This window comes from Ranitomeya variabilis, chromosome 8 (genome assembly GCF_051348905.1).
Source record: "Ranitomeya variabilis isolate aRanVar5 chromosome 8, aRanVar5.hap1, whole genome shotgun sequence".
Lineage (NCBI taxonomy): Eukaryota > Metazoa > Chordata > Amphibia > Anura > Dendrobatidae > Ranitomeya > Ranitomeya variabilis.
This window is the reverse complement of record NC_135239.1, coordinates 117,555,913-117,568,789: the sequence shown is the minus strand read 5'-3', so window position 1 is coordinate 117,568,789 and position 12,877 is coordinate 117,555,913. Positions and strand designations below refer to the sequence as shown.

The 12,877-nt window shown below is 43.7% G+C and overlaps 1 protein-coding gene across 1 annotated transcript in view; it reads left to right on the top strand.

Moving 5' to 3' along the window:
- The window catches only part of MYH9 (myosin heavy chain 9), a 240,108-nt gene that overhangs the window by 91,867 nt on the left and 135,364 nt on the right, over window positions 1-12,877 (top strand). The gene's annotated exons all lie outside the window — the stretch shown is intronic.

The window sequence follows — 12,877 nt, the reverse complement described above, 5'->3', positions numbered from 1 at the left end:
AAGTGGAAAGACAGGAAGGACATCTACATGCTTTCCACACTGCATGCGGACACCACTGTTACGGTCAGAGAGGGGGGTGCCACCAGGGACAAGGAAAAAACAGTCTGCGTCACAGACTATAACAAACATATGGGTGGCGTAGACTTGTCAGACCAGGTTCTGCAACCATACCTGGTCAAGAGGAAGACCAGGGCCTGGTACAAAAAGGTGGCAATCTACCTTATTCAAACTGCCACATATAACAGCTTTGTCCTGTATAAAAAGTCCCAAGGACCACTTGCATTCCTGCACTTTCAGGAAAAAGTTGTAGAGAGCCTCATATTTGAGTTAATGGCACCGGGGGAAACCTTCGACTCTTGAGGATTCCCGGAGACTTTCAGAACGCCATTTTCCTCACCCTGTCCCTGTCACTCCCACCCAAAGGTATCCTCAAAAAGATGCCGAGTTTGCAGAAAGCATGGCAGATGGAGTGATTCCTGATTCTATTGCCCCACATGCCCATCCCAACCAGGCCTTTGTATCTCCCCCTGTTTTGAGACCTACCACACCACCTACAATTATTAGTTTGTTTGTTTTTTTTCAATAATTTTTATTTTCTACTTAGTGGCCCCAGTAGAACAATTTTGAACAATTGATAAAGAATATTTTAATTAGTAGATCCCATTTTACCCCATTTCACAATTAATTCCAGAACTTGATCAATCCCATACCAAACTATCCCAACAAATTCTCATCCACGTACCCACGTCTGTACGCTCTAGAGTGTGGACCCCACAAATGTTCTTGCAAAGTCAGGTCATCTGAAAATTCTAGGACTTGATCAATCCCATACCAAACTACTATTCCAACAAATTCTCGTCCATGTACCCACGTCAATAAGCGTTAGAATGTGGACCCCAGAAATGATCTTGAAAAGTGAGATCATCTGAAAATGAATTCTAGGACTTGATTACTCACAAACATTTTTGACCATTTATCGAACAACTGTCTTGCTACACAAAACTTTGGCTTCCATTTATATTACTTATATTTGTTGATGATATGGGCATGATCATTTTATTGTAGGATTTCTAAAAAATTAGGAAGTTCCGTACTTATACACTATGGGCTTTACTTTATGGTTCTTGCCGAACCTCTGGTACCAGACAATACTTACTATAGAGAACTGGTTGTTTTGTGCATATAGCTGTTCTGACCTTGGCGGGTGGGAGCTTGCTATGGTGTACCACGTCTATTGGCACATTCGTCTCTAATAGGGATTGATGGAGCTAAAAGGACGTTGTACGACCAGTCTCTGAAAGTGTCTGCCATTCTAGCCCTGATGGTGGTCTTTCATCTTTGGAACAAACTCAGCTTTGCCACATAGTTGGCTGCATTTTCCTCCACATTTTGCCCTTCATTCCTGTACAGTTTATTCTTCCTGCTACAATATACGCAAATGCGGGACAACTGTTTTGTTAGCAAGACCAATTTTATAATCAGCCAATGTATTTTAGGAGCATGCCTCCCTCTGTGAGTAATAATTCCTGGAAGGATTTTCTTGCTTGCTCAATGTCTCTAGAAGCTTTGAATGGGTCCTGGATCTTCAATTTCACCCTAAAGACCAAATGGTGTGCCATCTATTATAGACACTGCTTTGTCACCAGTACTTACATTGGTGCCATATTGGATATATTTCTGAACACTTAAAAACTAGTGAAATAAAATTTGAGGTGTGTTCCTCAGAACTTAAAAAAAAGAATCATAAAAGACAGTGAAAAAAATGCAAATTGTAAATTTTCAAGCTTGTATTGCATCAACTGCATAAAAAATGGTGGCATCAAACTACTCATTACCTCCCTAGATAAATAGATTAGAGGGTACAATTTATAAAGACATTTATGGGGGATTTCTGTTGCTCTTGAACCATACAGGCTCTGCCAGTATAACAATCTATTTCAAATAAAGCCAAATTTGTCACATTGTGCCCCTTTCTGTCCAAGCCCTGCCATTTGTCCAAACAGAACTTTTTGACTACATATGGGATATCGCTGCGCTCATAATAAAGTGGGTAACGAATTGTGGGGTCCACTTTTTGATGTTTTTTCTGAAAAAAGTGAGAAATTCAGGTCTAAAACAAGATTTTCTTGAAAAAAATGAATTTTTTTCAATATGACGACCTAATGTTATCAAGCTGTGTCGTACATGTGGGTTCAAATTGCTCAATATACCCCTGATTAAAATCTTTGATGGGTGTAGTCTCCAAAATGGGGTCAGTTGTGGGGGGTTTCTGCTGTTAGGCACATCAACAAACCCAAAATGGCGTCCGCTCTCACAATTAAGAGATTAAATGGCGCTCCTTCCCTTCTGAGCTCCGCAGTGCGCCCAAACAGAGGTTTACCCCCACATATGGGGTATCGACATACTTAGGACAAATTACACAACAACTTTTGGGGTCCAATTTCTCTTGCTACCCTTGGGAAAATAAAAAATTGCAGGTGAAAAGATCATTTCTGTAAAAAAAAAAAATGATTTTTAATTTTTTCGGCTCTACGTTATAAACTTGTGTGAAGCACTTGGGGGTTCAAAGTGTTGACCACACACCTAGATAATTTCTTTAGGGGGTCTAGTTCCCAAAATGGAGTCACTTGTGGGGGGTTTCACTGTTCAGGCACATCAGGGGCTCTCCAAACGCGACATGGTGTCCGATCTCAATTCCAGGTAATTCTGTGTTGAAAAAGTCAAATGACGCTCCTTCCCTTCTGAGCTCTGCTGTGCACCCAAACAGTGGTTCCCCCCCACATATGGCGTATCTGCATTCTCCGGACAAATTGCACAACAAATTTTGTGGTTCATTTTCTCTTTTTACACTTGTGAAAATAAACATTTTACTTCAGAACCAATTTTTTTTTTTGTGGGGAAAAAAAAAAAAGTTAAATGTTCATTTTTTCCTTCCACATTGCTTCAGTTCCTGTGTAGCAACTGAAGGGTTAATAAAGTTCTTGAATGTGGTTTTGCGCACCTTGAGGGGTGCAGTTTTTAGAATGGTGTCACTTTGGGGCATTTTCTGCCATATAGACCCCTAAAATTGACTTCAAATGTGAGGTGGTCCCTAAAAAAAAAAATGGTTTTGTAAATTTTGTTGTAAAAATAAGAAATTGCTGGTCAAATTTTAACCCCTTAAGCCCCGAGGGTGGTTTGCACGTTAATGACCTGGCCAATTTTTACAATTCTGACCACTGTCCCTTTATGAGGTTATAACTCTGGAACGCTTCAACGGATCTTGGCGATTCTGACATGTTTTCTCGTGAGATATTGTACTTCATGTTAGTGATAAACACAAGTTATATCGAATAAATTTTATTTGTGAAAAAAATGGAAATTTGGCAAAAATTTTGAAAATTTCACAATTTTCCAACTTTGAAGTTTTATGCCCTTAAATCACAGAGATATGTCACACAAAATACTTAATAAGTAACATTTGCCACATGTCTACTTTACATCAGCACAATTTTGGAACCAACATTTTTTTTGTTAGGGAGTTATAAGGGTTAAAACTTGACCAGCAATTTCTCATTTTTACAACACCATTTTTTTTTTTTTAGGGACCACATCTCATTTGAAGTCATTTTGAGGGGTCTATGTGATAGAAAATACCCAAGTGTGACACCATTCTAAAAACTGTACCCCTCAAGGTGCTCAAAACCACATTCAAGAAGTTTATTAACCCTTCAGGTGTTTCACAGGAATTTTTTGAATGTTTAAATAAAAATGAACATTTAACTTTTCCTATCGCCACGACAGCACCCCTACGAGAGAGGGGATCCGCCCACCTTCTGGACAGGAACCTACAGGATTTAAAGGGGCGGTCCCCCTCATCACTCCAGTTTGGGTTCCTGTCTGGACGGCGGTAGCCTGCAGGCAGTCTTACCCGGGCCTCCATGCCTCTGCGCGGTGTCTTTAGGAACGTCCGAATCAGGGGCTCGGAAGCAGCGTCGGGGGTGTTCTGCTTGCAGACCCCCCCTTGTCTGGCCAAGTGGATCGCGTCCCAGGAGTCGGGCAGTGCCGTCCTGGTCCGCAGTTGAGCGCGGTGCACACCGGCGCTGGTGAACCCGGAAGTAGTTCTTACACTTCCGGGGTAAGCCGGGGGAGGAGCGCTGCAGCGTTGTAAAAGAGCCGCCGCCTTTGGAATAATGCGTGCAGCTATGTCCTCAGTCTGGGACGCCGAGCACCCTCATGGAGAGGGAACGGAGCAGCGCAGTAAGAACGGTAGCGGCCGCTCAAGGAGAAGCAGCAGCAGCGTGGTACGGGGGCAACGTGCGAGCGCCCCAGCGTCACAATTGAATCCCACTCCTTCAGAATCGGTATTCACAAAGTCAGCCTTGTGGTGAGTGTTAACAAAACTCCTGGTGCTGATATGGTCTGTTATTTGTGCTTTGCTTTAGGGGAAAAAAACAACTAAATCTAAGCACAAGCAATGTGCTCTATGCACGACTCCAATGCCTGACAGTTATACCAAAAGGCTTTGTCAGGCTTGCATATGTCAGACCTTAGAAGAGGAAGCTCCCCTCCGGTCATCAGACCTTAGAGTGGTCATCAGGGAGGAAATAAGCTATTCCCTTAAAAGCAGCCGCCAGGGAAGGTCGGGCAGGGACATATCTCCAGGATCTAGTCTGTCCCTGCAAGAAGGTGAATGTTCCCGCTCCTCATCTTCATCCTCTTCAGATGAAGAGGGAAGGCCTTGTTTCTCGGTGGATAACATGGATACGTTAGTTAAAGGAGTCCGAGCTACCATGGGTGTTACAGAGAGCAAGGAACCAAGGTCCGCACAGGACATAATGTTTGCGGGCTTGTGCCAGAGGAGTCGTAAGGCATTCCCGGTTGTGGATACAGTTAAGACCCTTATAAAACGGGAATGGGATAAGCAGGATAAGGGTTTCCTGCCGTCATCAGCCAAAAGGAGGTATCCCTTTGAAGACAATGATCTGGCAGAATGGATGAAAGTCCCAAAAGTGGACGCAGCGGTGACTTCTACGTCTAAAGCCGGTACTTTGCCGCTGGAGGACGTGGGCCTTCTGAAAGATCCGTTGGATAGGAAGGCGGACATGTTTTTGAAAAAAGTATGGGAGTCATCTGCGGGGGCGTTCAAACCTGCCATCTCTAGCACATGTACGGCTAGATCCGTTATGGTGTGGAATCCCAGCTGGAGGAACAGCTGAAATCCAAGGTGCCCAGAGACAAGATGCTGAACTCCCTTTCGCAAATACGGGAAGGTGTGGCGTATTTAGCGGATGCATCGGTGGATTCCTTAAAATTAGCAGCGAGATCGGCAGGTCTCTCAAATGCTGCTCGCCGAGCCCTATGGCTTAAGACCTGGAAAGGGGATGCCCAGGCGAGAGCTAAACTGTTTGGCCCGGTATTGGATGACATCCTAGCTAAGGCTGAGGATAGGAAGAAAGGTTTTCCTAAAACTTTCAATCCTACCTTTAGGAATACCTTCAGAAGACGCTTCCAATACCGAAGACCTTACCACAACCGAGACTGGGAACCAACAGACACAAAAAAGAAAGGTTCGGACTTTAATGCCTCATCATCTTCCTCAAGAAGAAGAAGAAATTATCGCTAATAAAGATCTTCCAGTAGGGGGCAGGTTAAAATATTTCTATGCTCAGTGGGCTAAAATAACTGCAAGCAATTGGGTTTTAGGTATAATTAATTCAGGGTTAAAATTAGAGTTCCTTGAAAAACCTTCTGATTTTTATATCTTGACTGCCCCCGATTCCTTACACCAACAAAAGGCCCTTGAGAAAGAGGTCCAAACGTTAATACGGAAGAAAGTTATAGTGGAGGTTCCTAAACATCAGCAGGGGAAAGGGTTCTATTCCCCTTTATTTTTAATCTCCAAACCAGATGGGTCCTTTCGAACCATCATAAATTTACGGAGATTGAACAAACATCTACAATATCATGCCTTTAAAATGGAATCTATTAAAACGGCAACTAAACTTATTTTTCCCAGATGTTATATGACAGTCCTGGATTTAAAAGATGCGTATTACCATCTGCCCATTCACCAGGATCATCAACAATGCCTCAGAATGGCGGTGCGCTTAAACGACCAGGTCAGACACTTTCAGTTTACTGCAATGCCGTTTGGTCTATCTATGGCACCGAGGGTGTTTACTAAGGTCATGGCGGAAGTAATGGCCTATGTCAGAGAACATGATACGTTAATTGTACCCTACTTGGATGACTTCCTAGTAGTGGGAAATTCGTTTTTTCAGTGTGGTGGTCGCCTAAATCATGTAATATCTTCCTTACAGGACTTGGGTTGGATAGTCAATATGGAAAAATCAAGATTGGAACCATCAACGTCTCAGACTTTCCTAGGTATTCTGCTAAATTCGGAAGAGCAACTATGTTTTCTTCCGGAAGAGTAAAAGCAGAGGATTGTGCACAAAGTCAGTACGGTAACAAAAAAAACAGATCTGACTTTGAGAGATGCTATGTCCCTTCTGGGATCCCTAACGTCTTGCATACCAGCCGTTCAGTGGGCTCAATTCCACACTCGGGTGTTGCAGGCCCAGGTCTTGAATGCAGAGAGCAGTCTTCAAGGGCAATTAAGCGGAAGACTCAGGCTGTCCGCCGCCACTCTACACAGTCTGAGATGGTGGTTAAACAGGCAACATTTAGTAAAAGGAGTACGCTGGAGTATAGTTCCAGACAACGTGGTTACAACCGATGCCAGTCCAATAGGATGGGGAGCTCATATAGGAGATGTTTGGACTCAAGGGCAATGGTCTCTCTTAGAGGCCCAAGAGTCCTCGAATTGGAAAGAGCTGATGGCAGTAAAAAAGGCCCTTCTCAGGTTGCTACCATCTCTGCAGGATTCACATGTAAGAGTCCAATCAGACAACACAACAGTAGTAGCGTATCTCAACCATCAAGGAGGTACAAGGTCAAGATCTCTAATGAACACCACCACAGACATATTCAACATAGCCGAAACCCACTTTCGCTCTGTCAGCCGTTCACATTCAAGGAGAGCTCAACACAGAGGCAGATTACCTCAGCCGTCATTCTCTGCATCAGGGAGAATGGGTTCTAAGTCGACGGGTGTTCAAACAGATAGTAGACCTATGGGGATTGCCCGTTATAGACCTATTTGCAACGAGAAAGAACAGACAGACCAACAGGTTTTCTTCTCTTCGGGTAGCGGACAAGCCCTGTATAATAGACTCCCTTCAAATACACTGGGATTTCCCTCTGGCTTATGCGTTCCCCCCCCAATGTGTCTGATCCCTATAGTACTCAGGAAGATCAGGGAGGAGAGGGCGAGAGTGATCCTGATTGCCCCCTTTTGGCCCAGGAGGGCATGGTTCTCGTTACTCAGGACAATGTCTGTGACCGATCCCTGGGTATTGCCAGTCAGTCCGGAGCTTCTTTCTCAGGGTCCATTCCGTTACCCCAATGTGGAATCCCTGCATCTGACGGCGTGGAATTTGAGAGGGAGTTATTGAGGAGAAGAGGGTTTTCAGAGGCTGATGGCTACCCTTTTAAATAGTCGGAAAGAGATTACTACCAAGATCTATGCTAAGACTTGGAAAAAGTTCCTTGCCTTCTACCAAAAACCCTTTTCGGGCAAGGTTCCAATTCCGGCTATTCTGGAGTTTTTACAGAAGGGCCGAGAATTGGGCTTGGCAGTAAATACCCTTAGAGTCCAAATTTCAGCTTTAGGGGCGTTATATAACAACGATGTGGCGGGAAATAGATGGGTTTCCCGATTTATTAGGGCCACTGAACGCAGTAACCCAGTGTATATTCCTAGATTACCCCCATGGGATTTAAATTTGGTTTTAGACGCCTTAACAGAACCCCCCTTTGAGCCATTAGATTCTGTCTCCATAAAAAATGTAACTTTAAAAACAGCCTTCCTGGTAGCCCTGACCTCTGCTAGGAGAGTGAGTGATTTACAAGCATTATCGATTGATCCTCCTTATTTAATGGTCTTTCAAGATAGGGTAGTATTAAAACCGGACCCCGCATACCTACCAAAAGTAGCTTCTAAATTTCATAGAAGTCAAGAAATAGTTTTACCATCTTTCTGTGACAATCCGAATTCAGCGGATGAGCAGAAATATCACATGTTGGATGTTAGAGCTTTATTAGAATACCTACACAAAACAGAACCATGGAGGCAGAGTAGGGCTCTGTTTGTTTCCTTTCAGAATCCAAGGAAGGGGGCGAGTGTAACTAAGACGTCTATCGCCAGATGGATAAGAGATGCCATATATCTTGCTTATACTGCTAAAGGCCAGACACCACCAGATGGCATCAGGGCCCACTCTACTCGAGCCATGGCCTCATCCTGGGCGGAAAGAGCGGACGTCTCCATAGACGTAATATGTAAGGCGGCAAAGTGGTCATCTCCTTCCACCTTTTATAGACATTACCGTCTTGACCTATCAGAGGCCAATTTAGTTTTTGGCCGTTCAGTACTTAGTGCTGTAGTCCCTCCCAGGTGATTGATCTTTGAAAATCTCTCGTAGGGGTGCTGTCGTGGCGATAGGAAAACCGGTTTTTACGTACCGGTAATAGGATTTTACGGAGCCACGACAGCACCCGCACATTCCCCCCCCGTAGTTGATCACTGGTTTCTGCACCCTTTGGGAAAAGTGTGCCTTTTAAAAAAAAATCACTCTTTAGAAGGTGATGGTATTTAGTAATGTTTAAGTATATATGTTTATGTACTAACTCAATGGTGGTGTCCCTTATGCTCTGAAACACAAACTGGAGTGATGAGGGGGACCGCCCCTTTAAATCCTGTAGGTTCCTGTCCGGAAGGTGGGCGGATCCCGTCTCTCGTAGGGGTGCTGTCGTGGCTCCGTAAAATCCTATTACCGGTACGTAAAAACCGTTTTTTTTCACACAAAATTTACTTCAGCTCCAATTTGTTTTATTTTACCAAGGGTAACAGGAGAAAATGGACCCCAAAAGATGTTGTACAATTTGTCCTGAGGATGCCAATACCCCATATGTGGGGGTAAACCACTTTTTGGGCACATGACAGAGCTCGGAAGCGAAGGAGCGCCATTTGACTTTTCAATGCAAAATTGACTGGAATTGAGATGGGACGCCATGTTGCGTTTGGAGAGCCCCTGATATGCCTAAACATTGAAACCCCCCACAAGTGACACCATTTTGGAAAGTAGACCCCTTAAGGAACTTATCTTGATGTGTTTTGAGAGCTTTGAACCCCCAAGTGTTTCACTACAGTTTATAACGCAGAGCCGTGAAACTAAAAATGCTTTTTTTTTTTCCAGAAAAATGATTTTTTAGCCCCCAGTTTTATATTTTCCCAAGGGTAACAGGATAAATTGGACCCCAAAAGTTGTTGTCCAATTTGTCCTGAGTACTCTGATACCCCATATGTGGGGGGGAACCACTGTTTGGGCGCATGGCAGAGCTCGGAAGGGAAGGAGCGCCATTTGGAATGCAGACTTAGATGGATTGGTCTGCAGGCGTCATGTTGCATTTGCAGAGCCCCTGATGTACCCAAACAGTATAAACCCCCAATAAGTGACCCCATATTGGAAACTAGACCTCCCAAGGAACTTATCTAGATGTGTTGTGAGAACTTTGAACCCCCAAGTGTTTCACTACAGTTTACAACGCAGTGCTGTGAAAATGAAAAATCCTTTTTTTCCCACAAAAATGATTTTTAGCCCCCCAAATTTTTATTTTCCCAGAGATAAGAGAACTTGGACCCCAAAAGTTGTTGTCCAATTTGTCCCGAGTACGCTGATGCCCCATATGTTGGGGTAAACCCCTGTTTGGGTGCACGGGAGAGCTCGGAAGGGAAGGAGCACTGTTTTACTTTTTCAACGCAGAATAGTCTGGAATTGAGATCGGACGCCATGTCGCGTTTGGAGAGCCCCTGATGTGCCTAAACAGTGGAAACTCCCCAATTCTACCTGAAACTAATCCAAACACACCCCTAGCCCTAATCCCAACTGTAACCCTAACCACACCCCTAACCCTGACACACCCCTAATTCTAATCTCAACCCTAATCCCAACCGTAAATGTAATCCAAACCCTAACTTTATCCCCAACCCTAACCCTAACTTTAGCCCCACCCTAACTTTAGCCCCAACCCTAGCCCCAACCCGAAAATGGAAATAAATACATTTTTTTAATTTTATTATTTTTCCCTAACTAAGGGGGTGATGAAGGGGGGTTTGATTTACTTTTATAGCGTTTTTTATATCTGATTTTTATGATTGGCAGCTGTCACACACTAAAAGACGCTTTTTATAGCAAAAAAGTTTTTGCGTCTCCATATTTTGAGACCTATAATTTTTCCGTATTTTGGTCCACAATCATGTGAGGTCTTGTTTTTTGTGGGACGAGTTGACGTTTTTATTGGTAACATTTTCGGACATGTGACAGTTTTAGATCACTTTTTATTCCGATTTTTGTGAGGCAGAATGACCAAAAACCAGCTATTCATGAATTTCTTTTGGGGGAGGCGTTTATACCGTTCCACGTTTGGTAAAATTGATAAAGCAGTTTTATTCGTCGGGTCAGTACGATTACAGCGATATCGCATTTATATCATTTTTTTTATGTTTTGGCGCTTTTATACGATAAAAACTATTTTATAGAAAAAATTATTTTGGCATCGCTTTATTCTGAGGACTATAACTTTTTTTATTTTTTTGGTTATGATGCTATATGGCGGCTCGTTTTTTGCGGGACAAGATGACGTTTTCAGCGGTACCATGGTTATTAATATCCATCTTTTTGATCGCGTGTTATTTCACTTTTTGTTCGGCGGGATGATAATAAAGCGTTGTTTTTTTGGCTCGTTTTTTGGGGGGTTTTTTCTTACGGTGTTCACTGAAGGGGTTAACTAGTGGGGCAGTTTTATAGGTTGGGTCGTTACGGACGCGGCGATACTAAATATGTGTACTTTTATTGTGGTGTTTTTTTTGTTTTTAGATAAAGAAATGTATTTATGGGAATAATATTTTTTTTTTTTCTTTATTTAGGAATTTTTTTTTTTTTTTTACACATGTGGAAATTTTTTTTTTTACTTTGTCCCAGGGGGGGACATCACAGATCGCCGATCTGATAGTGTGCACAGCACTCTATCAGATCGGCGCTCTCACTCACATCGCTGCAGGCTGCAGCTTTCATCTGCAGCCTGCTCCGGACCCGGAAGTACTCCCTGCAGGACCCAGATGCAGCCCCGCGGCCATTTTGGATCCGGGGCCTGCAGGGAGGAGACGCTCGGTACAAGGTGAGTACATTCCCTTGTACCGATCGTCTCAGGGAAGCCTGCAGGGAGCCCCCTCCCTGCGTGATGCTTCCCTGTACCTCCGGTACACCGCAATCATGTTTGATCGCGGTGTGCCGGGGGTTAATGTGCCGGGGGCGGTCCATGACCGCTCCTGGCACATAGTGCCGGAGTCAGCTGCAATAGGCAGCTGACACCCGGCCGCGCTCCCCCCGTGAGCGCGGCCGATCGGCTATGACGTACTATCCCGTCACTGGGAATTAAGTCCCAGGTCACCTTGACGGGATAGTACGTCATATGGGATTAAGGGGTTAACCCTTATAACTCCCTAATAAAAAAAAAATAAAAATTGGTTTCCAAAATTGTGCTGATGTAAAGTAGACATATGGGAAATGTTGTTTATTGACCATTTTGTGTGACATGTCTCTGATGTAAGGGCATAAAAATTCAAAGTTTGAAAATTGCAAAATTTTCAAAATTTTCGCCATATTTCCATTTTTTTAATAAATAAAAGCAAGTAATATCGAAATGTTACCACTAACATGAAGTACAATATGTCACGAAAAAACAATCTCCGAATCAGCGGGACCCATTGAAGCGTTCCCGAGTTATAACCTCATAAAGGGACAGTGGTCTGAATTGTAAAAATTGGCTCTGTCATTAAATACCAAATTGGCTCCGTCACTAAGGGGTTAAACCTTCTCGTGGAATGTAAGTACTGTCCAGGCTTGGCCGGGTGTGGAGGCTGAGATGCAGGGAAACCAACTGTACAGCATAAAAGCTCTCCAGAGAAGATAGACCGCATGAAAAGAAGCTTGAAATTGGCTGGCTTTTTCTAAAAAATAATTTAAGCATTTTAAGAGCTTGAATGCCCTATTTTAAGGGGTTAAAGTCAAAATGTTTAACTTGCATTATGAAATATTAAGAATATCTACTATATAATTGTCTAAGGGTCACTTCCTTCTGTCTTTCTTTGTCTGTCACAAATATTCATTTGTCGCGGCCTCTGTCTGTCATGGAAATCCAAGTCGCTGATTGGTCGTGGCAAAATGCCCACGACCATTGCCACAACCAATCAGCAACGGCCACAGTCCGGCGGCAAAATGGCCGCTCTTTCCTCCCCGCAGTCAGTGCCCGGTCCATACTTTCCTCCAGTCAGCCCTCACACAGGGTTAATGCCAGCGTTACCGGAGCGTGGTGTAACGCACTCTGGTAACGCAGCTATTAACCCTGTGTGACCAACTTTTTACTATTGATGCTGCGTATGCAGCATCAATAGTAAAAAGATCTAATGTTACAAATAAGAATATTAAAAAAAAAAAAAAAGGTTATTCTCACCCTCCGACGTCGCCTGCAGTGCAAGCGGCAGGTTCCGGTGCCAAGGATGCAATGCGAGAAGGACCTTCCATGACGTCACGGTCATGTGACCGCGACGTCATCGCAGGTCCTGCGCTCATACTAACCCTGGGACCGGAAGCTGCCACGTGCACCGTACACAGGCGCCAGGACTTCAACGGGCCTTCGGAAGGTGAGTATATGTTTATTTTTTAATTTACGTGGCTGGGAAATATACTACGTGACTGTGCAATATACTACG